Raw genomic sequence first — 8,858 nt, 5'->3', positions numbered from 1 at the left:
AGTGATCGTTTTCTGTATGTTTGATGCTTTGACATCTTGGGGCCTTACTGACCCTGGAAAGAGGCCTCCTCTCAGGGCTAGCAAATTCCTAGAGGTAGGCAACAATTTGCCTTTCAGCATACCTCACATGTGCAAACCAGCCAGGCCAGAGCCCAAACTCCCAGCCACCTCCTTCCTTGGGCTCTCTCAAGGCCTTTACACTCAGGGCCATTATCAATCATGTGTCCTGTTTAGCTCAGGACCAGTTACCAAAACGAGGGGCATCACCCCCAACCCCAAGGCCCACTGAAATTATTCAAACCAGCTGGTCCCGAACCTGCTCAGCCTACTTCCCCTGCCCAGCCTGTTCCTTCCTGCAGAGCCACAGTAAAGTCTCTTGCCCCTGTTTGCCCCCTGCTCCCTCTGTGTCCCAACAGACCCCAGTGCTTCCCCATGTGGCCCTGTGTGGCCTGCTGTAGCCCCTGTTTCCAGGGATCTGTGAGTACAAATAACTTATTCCCTCATGACAGTCGTTTCCACGTCTGCGTGCCTTACCATACCTGATTCAGACACATTTCAGGTATCCCTAAAACACCTTTAATGAAATACCTACTTTATGCATATGGCTTTGAAAATCACTGGGCAGTAGGAGGGATTGAGAACACAAGGATAAGTAAGACTCAAGTTTGCCTGTCAAATTTTTCAGTATTCTGGTCAGAGGGTGTACTTCTGTCTACGTATAGCCCCAGGAAGTAAGCGGTTTAGGTGGGGAGAGAGAAGTGCTGAGGTTGTATATTTCATGCTGCATGTTTCCAAGTGGAAACCTTGGTCCTTGAAGCAATGCCTTGATGTTATCCTCCCGCCTCATCGCTTCCTTCTCACCTAGAAGCTGGAGACTGGACATCAGGCCTTCTGGAACATTGTCAAGTCTTCGCAATAGCAGGTGTCAAGGTTTTTTTCTCTAGAACCCACGGGAGAGGAATATAATAGTACATAGCAACTGTGTGCACATATGCAAATACATAATCATATACAAATAGGAAACAAAAGCTTCCACCACAAAATTTACCCTTATACATTTTTTTTTTTTTTGAGACAGTCTCCCTCTGTTGCCCAGGCTGGAGTGCAGTGGTGCAATCTCTGCTCACTGCAGCCTCTGCCTTCCGGTGATTTCTCCTCAAGTGATTCTCCTGCTTCTGCCTCCTGAGTAGCTGGGATTACAGGCACCCACCACCATGCCCAGTTAATTTTTGTATTTTTAATAGAGACAGGGTTTCACCATGTTAGCTAGGCTGGTCTTCAACTCCTGACCTCAGATGATCCACCTGCCTCAGCCTCCCAAAGTGCTGAGATTACAGGCATGAGCCACTGCGTCCGGCCCCCTTACACATTTTGATATTTTCTTCTTGCTTATCCTTCCTTTTGTTCTATTTTGTCTGCTTTGTTATTTTTAATCTTGCTGGTCCTGATCCACCAAATTGATTTCATGATTTACTAAGGGGTCAGGGAATAGAGTTTGAAAAACATTGCTCTGAATATTGTAGAGGAGAGAAAAATGGTGGCTGCAGTTTTCTCTCTGAGCTAATGAACAGATGAACAATCCCAATCAGGAAAACAAAATTTTCAGAGTTTGAGGCCCAGCTACAAATTTTTCTATCCTTTGCTCATTGCCTTCTTCCTTTACTAGCTCTCAAACAGAACTACCGTTTTGAAGTTTTGTTCAAATGATAAGCTCCAGCCAGAATTTTCCTTTTAAGGTGGAATAAAAGTGTGTAGGACTTTTAAGATTGATGACCTGGGAGAGGTTTAGGGGATCGTGTATAGAAACTTTCAGGTTTTAACTATGTTTTGTAATGTGTTTTGTAATGCTTTGTAAAGCATGTACCCACAACCTACCCGTAATGTAGGCTATGGGTACATGTTTACTAATTGTACTGTTCTCCATACTTTTTATATGCCAGAATTGTTTCATAATAATAAAAAGAGAATGGCAAAAATGGGAAAGAAATATCAAACACATTCATATGATAAGGATGAGCTAGGAAAGGGGATGCACCATCTGAAAAAGAATTTTAGGCTGGGCGCAGTGGCTCACACCCTTAATCCCAGCACTTTGAGAGGCCGAGGGGGGTGGATCACCTGAGGTCAGGAATTTGAGAACAGCCTGATCAACATGGTGAAACCCCTTCTCTAACAAAAATAGAAAAAAATTAGCCAGCTGTGGTGGTGGGTGCCGTTAATCCCAGGTACTCAGGAGACTGAGGCAGGAGAATTGCTTGAACCCAGGAGACAGAGGTTGTAGTGAGCTGAGATCACTACACTCTAGCCTGGGTGACAGAGTGAGACTCTGTCTCAAAAAAAAAAAAAGAAAAGAAAAGAAAGAAAGAATTTTACGGCTAGGCATGACGGCTTATACCTCTAATCTCAGCACTTCGGGAGACTGAAGTGGGAGGATCGCTTGAGCACAGGAGTTCATTCGAGACCAGCTTGGGCAATCAGTGAGGCCTTATCTTTAGAAAAAAAAAATTGTTTTAATTACCCAGTTGAGGTGGTGCATTCCTGTAGTCCCAGCTACTTGGGAGGCTGAGGTGGGAGGATTGCTTGAGCCTGGGAAGTGGAGGTTGCCATCAGCTGAGATTGTGCCATTTTACTCCAGCCTGGGAGACAGAGTGAGACCCTGTCTCAAAAAAAAAATTATTAATTAATTATTTATTTGTTCTGTAATTTTAGATTCGGGGGTACATGTGTAGGTTTATTACATGAATCTATAGCTTGATGTTGAAGTTTGTGCTTCTAATGACCCAGTCTACCAAGTAGAAAATATAGTACCTGATGGTGGTTCGCAAAAGAATTTTATATATGACATACCAAGTTGAAAACTTAAGACCCAAACTCCGGTTGGTAGGTGGGAACCAAAACTAATTCTTAGTTACTTTTCCCGTGTTCATTCCCATCCTCCTCCAAGATGTATACTAATGATAATAGCTAACATTTATTGAGTACATATTGTGTCTCAGACTACACAACTAGTGTCACCTACATCTTTTCACTTAATCCTCACAATAACCTTCAGGAGAAGACTCTGTTACTATCCTTACTTCAGAGATAAGGAAAATAGTATTAGGACGGCTAGGAAACTTGCAAAAAGTTATATACCTAGTAAGAACAGGCAGAACCAGAAATCAAAATCAAACTCCCTTAACCTCCAAAATCTACTGCCTCACAGAAGACAATGAAGAAAGAAGTGTGTGCTAGTTCATTTTCACGTGGCTGATACAGGCATACCCGAGACTGGGTAATTTATAAAGAAAAAGAGGTTTAATGGACTCACAGTTCCACGTGGCCAGGGAGGCCTCACAGTCATGGCGGAAGGCAAAAGGCACATCTTACATGGCAGCAGGCAAGACAGAATAAGAGCCAAGTGAAAGGGCTTTCCTGTTTTAAAACCGTCAGACCCTTTTTTCAGGTGGCCAGGAAGATGGCAGATACTCAGACAGAGGGTGCCTACTAAAAGCTGCCAACCATCTTTCAAAACAAGAAGAGGGACCCTGCTGGCAGAAACTAGCCAGGAGAAGCCCCCACGGTACTACAAGAACATTGGTCTGGGCTTCAAGAGGCTATTGAGGGCGCCTACATTGACAAGAAATGCCCCTTCACTGGGAATGTCTCCATTCGAGGGCAGGTCCTCTCTGGTGTGGTGACCAAGATGAAGATGCAGAGGATCATTGTCATCTGCCGAGACTGTACTACATCCGCAAGTACAACTGCTTCGAGGAGGGACCACAAGAACATGTCTGTACAGCTGTCCCCCTGCTTCAGGGATGTCCAGATCAGTGACATCGTCACAGTGGGCGAGTGCCAGCCGCTGAGCAAGACGGTGTGCTTCAATGTGCTCAAGGTCACCAAGGCTGCCAGCACCAAGGAGTTGTTCAGGAGCTCTGATGCTGGACGTCAGCCTGCTCCCCACAATGAAATAAAGTTATTTTCTGATTCCCAGGCCAAAATCAGATCTCATGAGACTTACTACCACAAGAACAGTGTGGGGGAAACCACCCCCATGATTCAATTATCTCTCACTGGGGCCCTCCTACAACACGAGGGTATTAGGTGAGCTATAATTCAAGATGAGATTTGGGTGGGAACACAGCCAAAACATATCCAAGTGATACACTGTTTAATTTAATCCTTTGTAGTAATAGATCACCTGTTTAGAACGAATGCATTAGAGCAGCAGAATCTTTTACCTCCAGTCATTAAGAATTAAGACAGAGATGGCTGTGTTTATAGCTACTGGAGACTTAATGAGGGAGAGAGTCCAGCAAACAGAATCGTTGGGGAAATCTGGCATCTTCGAGGCAATCTGTAAGACAGAAAAAGTTTATTAATAAGCCACATATGGCCACCCTTGCCACATCAGGGAGGCACATGTGTGGTACAGGCAGCTGTGATAGCAGCCGTGGGGCCTGGAGAATTCCAGTCCCAGGTTTTATGAGGAGTTGGTGGAGATTTGGAGCAAGCACACAGTAGCAAGCAGTCCTCTTGGGACAGCCCCACCCTTTTGCATCGTTGTTGTATTTTTCAGTCTCTCTTGTAAAACTGCCTATGTCTCTGCCTTTCAGTCCCAGGGAAATAACAGCACTATTTAATAAAGCATCCAATCACCAGAAGCTGTAAGAATCATTCTCATATACAAAGAGGCATGCAGACTTAGAATGACATGCAGAAGTGGTGCTGAGGAATGGGGGCAGGGTGGGGGGAAGTAGATAAGAATGTTGGGTTCGAACTCAGCAGAATCCCTTACCACTCATTAACTATCTAAACCTAGCAAGCGGCCAGCAAGGTGGTTCACACTTGTCATCCCAGCACTTTGGGAGGCCAAAGCAGGCAGATCACCTGAGGTCAGGAGTTCAAGACCAGCTTGGCCAACATGGTGAAACCCTGTCTCTACTAAAAATACAAACATTTGGATGTGGTGGCATGTGCCTGTAATCCCAGCTACTCGGGAGGCTGAAGTAAGAGAATCGCTTGAGCCCGGGAGGTGGAGTTTGCAGTGAGCCAAGATCGCACCACTGCACTCCAGCCTGGGTGACAGAGCAAGACTGTCTCAGAAAAAACAAAACAAACACACAAAAAAACAACCAACCAAACTAATTAAACCTAAGCAAATCTGGGTTTCACCACTCTGAGTTTCTGAGCTTTTCCTCCAATGGAAACTTTTCTCTTAGTCCTTTAACATGCCTCAAAATTTGCCTTCTTAAAGAATAAAATATAAACAGGGTGCCTTTTCTTTGTCAAAAACACCTGTCATGGGACCAGGCGTGGTGACTCTCGCCTGTAATCCTAGCACTTTGGGGGGCCAAGTCAGGTGGATCACTTTAGGTCGAGAGCTTGAGACCAGCCTGGCCAACATGGTGAAAGCCCATCTCTACTAAAAATACAAAAATTAGCCGGGCGTGATGGTGGGCGTCTGTAATCCCAGCAACTCAGGGGGCTGAGGCAGGAGAATCACTTGAACCCAGGAGGGAGAGGCTGCAGTGAGCCAAGATCGTGCCATTGCACTCCAGCCTGGGCAACAGAGTGAGACTCTGTCTCAAAAAACAAAAGCAACAACAACAACAACAACAAAACATACCTGTCATTGGATGAACTCCAAAAACCTGTACATTGAAATCCTCAAGACCGGGCGCGGTGGCTCACGCCTGTAATTCCAGCACTTCGGGAGGCCCAGGCGGGCGGATCACGAGGTCAGGAGTTTGAGACCATTGTGGCTAACACGGCAAAACCCTGTCTCTACTAAAAATACAAAATATTAGCCGGGCGAGGTGGCAGGCACCTGTAGTCCCGGTTACTCAGGAGACTGAGGCGGGAGAATGGCATGAGCCCGGGAGGCGGAGCTTGCAGTGAGCTGAGATGGCACCACTGCACTCCAGCCTGGGCGACAGAGCGAGACTCCGTCTCAAAAAAAGAAGAAGAAGAAGAAGAAATCCTCACCCCCAGTACCCAGAATACGACCATATTGGGGAATTTGGTCTTTAAAGAGGTAATGAGGTTACAATGAGGTCACTAGGGTTCTAATCCAATATGACTGGTGTCTTTACATGAAAAGGAGACTAGAACACCGACAGATACAGAAGAAAGGACCATGTGAGGACGCAGGAAGCAGATGGCCATCTCCAAGCCAAGGAGAGAGGCCTCCAAAGGAACCAACCCTGCTGACACTGTTATCTCAGATTTTAGCCTCCAGAACTGTGAAAAAGTACATTTCTGTTGCTGAAGCCACTCAGCTGTGGTATTTTGTTATGGCAGCCCCAGCAAACTAATACAACAACTCACCAAATTAAGATAAAACTTATACAACACCAAATTAAGAAATTGGTGCTTAAAGCCGGGTGCAGTGGCTCACGACCAGCACTTTGGGAGGCCGAGGCAGGTGGATCATGAGGTCAGGAGTTCAAAACCAGCCTGGCCAACATACTGAAACTGCATCTCTACTAAAAATACAAAAATCAATCGGGAGTGGTGGCGGGCGCCTGTAATCCCAGCTACTCAGGAGGCTGAGGCAGAATTGCTTGACCTGGGAGGCAGAGGTAGCAGTGAGCCGAGATCATGCCACTGCACTCCAGCCTGGGAAACAGAGCAAGACTATGTCTCAAAAAAAGAAAAGAAATCGGTGCTTAACCAGGGATGCTTGTGCAAAAAGGCATGGAGCAAAATTGATAAGAGTAACAACTCCTCAGTCTGTTGCAAGGTGCCAAGTACCGTGCTGAGCACTCGGCGTGGATTGAATCATTTCACCCTCATAGTAAATCCTACAGACGGTATTATTCTCATTTTATAAATGAAAAAACAGAGAATCAAAGAGCGTGTGGCACTTGCTCAGAAACACACAGCTAATCAGTGGCAGAGCTGAGATTGAAATCCATAAGCTGGGGCTGGCCACAGTGGCTCACGCCTGCAATCCCAGCACTTTGGGAGGCCGAGACGGGTGGATCACCTGAGGTCAGGAGTTCAAGACCAGCCTGGCCAACATGGTGAAATCCCGTCTCTACTAAAAATACAAAACATTAGCTGGGCATGGTGGTGGGTGCCTGTAATCGCAACTACTTGGGAGGCTGAGGAAGGAGAGTCGCTTGAACCTGGGAGGCAGAGGTTGCAGTGAGCTGAGATTGTGCCATTGCACTCCAGCCTGGGCAACAAGAGCAAAGCTCCATCTCAAACAAGCAAACAACAGCAACAAAGAAATCCACAGACCGTGCTCCTAATCCTTAGGAGATTCTATGGATGCTTCAAGAAAAGGATGCAACATTTGCAAAAGGACAGTCTACCCCCAATGCTTCTCTTGCTTCTTACTCTTCATTTCTTACCTTTTCAACTTGCTTTTCCATCTTCCCACGTTACTAAAACTGCTCTCTCATGAGTCACACGTAACCTCTGAATTCCAAAACACTGAATAGGTCAACTGGCATTTGGTGCCCTTTCTTTCCCCTACTACGTCCCCCTAAATCAGTATTTCAAGGGATGAAAGGATACAAACTGGAATTTCCAAGAGCCTTTATCATTAAAGTTCTAGGTACAGTTTAGGAAATTCTGTTTCTGATTTTTTGTCTTTATCCTATTTGTTGGGTTTACTTTTTCTTTCCAACCCTTAAATGTTAATCACCCAAGTCTCTGGCTTCGATTCCCTTCTTTTTTCCCACATGTTGTCTTTCTTGAGTTCATCTCCCAGGACATCATGAACAAATTTTAAGTAGGTAGCTCTAAGTGTCACCCAAGCCCCTGACTCACATGTTTTATATCTGCTGGGACCTCTGCTATCTGCCCTGCTGTCAGCTGAGACCCAGAGGTACTCCACACCTACCTCCGCCCACTCCATCTCGACCCTCTCGCCAATGCTGCTCTTCCCATCTTCTCCCATTTCTCCCATTTCCAGTACCACCATTCAGTCCCATCACGGGCGCCCAAGGTCTTCTGGGTCCTGTTTCTTTTATTTCGTCTATCCAAACCGTGCCACGGATCTCCTTTATTTCTCCCCTTTTCCAGTTCTACTCTTCTATTGACACAGCCTAGGTTCTTACTGATTTACCTAGGAATCCAATGTGTTATCCTTTCTCTATAATTTCTTTTTTTTAAAATTCATTTAACGAACTTTTCTGGCATACCCATCACATACAAGGCACTGGAGAAGCAAAAATAAAACATCCAAGGTCATTGTCTAAAAGCGTTCATATTGGAGTATGGGAGACAGGCACGTGCATCTATGTGAAATACCTGTGGACATGTGTATATTTAACTGCAATAGGAAATAAATTGACATAACAGTGATCTGAGCAAACTGCCTTGGGACAAACTAGAGAGGAGGAATCAATTCAGTCTTTGATGACAGAAAGGGATTAACAGAGGAAATGATATTTGAACAGGGCCTTGTTGAATGAAGAGGATTTAGACAGGTGAAAAATTGGAAGGAGGGCATCCCTAGGCTGAGAGAAGAGGGTGAGGAAAGGGCGGAAGCCATATGTGCGCCCGTTTGAGAGGAGGTCAAATTGTTTGGAGGAGCTAGAGAACAGATGTGTGTGTGTGGTCAGGACGTGTCAGGAAAGAAGACTGGCAAAGTAAATTAGAGTCATGTTGAGAAGAGCTCTGACTATAATGTTACAGAAATTTATACCTTGTCTTGTAGGCAATGAGGTATTCATTCAAAATTTTAAGCCACGGCCATGACATTTTTATATTTGTTTTTTGAACAACCTGTCAGAAAGCTTTCTGGAGAATAAACGAGAGCTATGGTTTTCTACCTGCATTTCAACAATTCCGAATAGAGTCATGGACACCAACAATTAGGTATAAATTTAAGTCATGTATGTGACTGTGCATTTATCTGA

General features: G+C 45.2%; 1 pseudogene; it reads left to right on the top strand.

The window, feature by feature from the left end:
• The first annotated feature begins 3,457 nt into the window (after positions 1 to 3,457).
• Positions 3,458 to 4,243, top strand: LOC104679221 (annotated as a pseudogene).
• The last annotated feature ends 4,615 nt before the right edge of the window (positions 4,244 to 8,858 follow it).

The sequence above is a fragment of the Rhinopithecus roxellana genome, chromosome 8 (assembly GCF_007565055.1).
Source record: "Rhinopithecus roxellana isolate Shanxi Qingling chromosome 8, ASM756505v1, whole genome shotgun sequence".
NCBI lineage: Eukaryota > Metazoa > Chordata > Mammalia > Primates > Cercopithecidae > Rhinopithecus > Rhinopithecus roxellana.
Note: the sequence above shows the minus strand (reverse complement) of the source record. Positions and strands in the feature narration are given on the sequence as shown.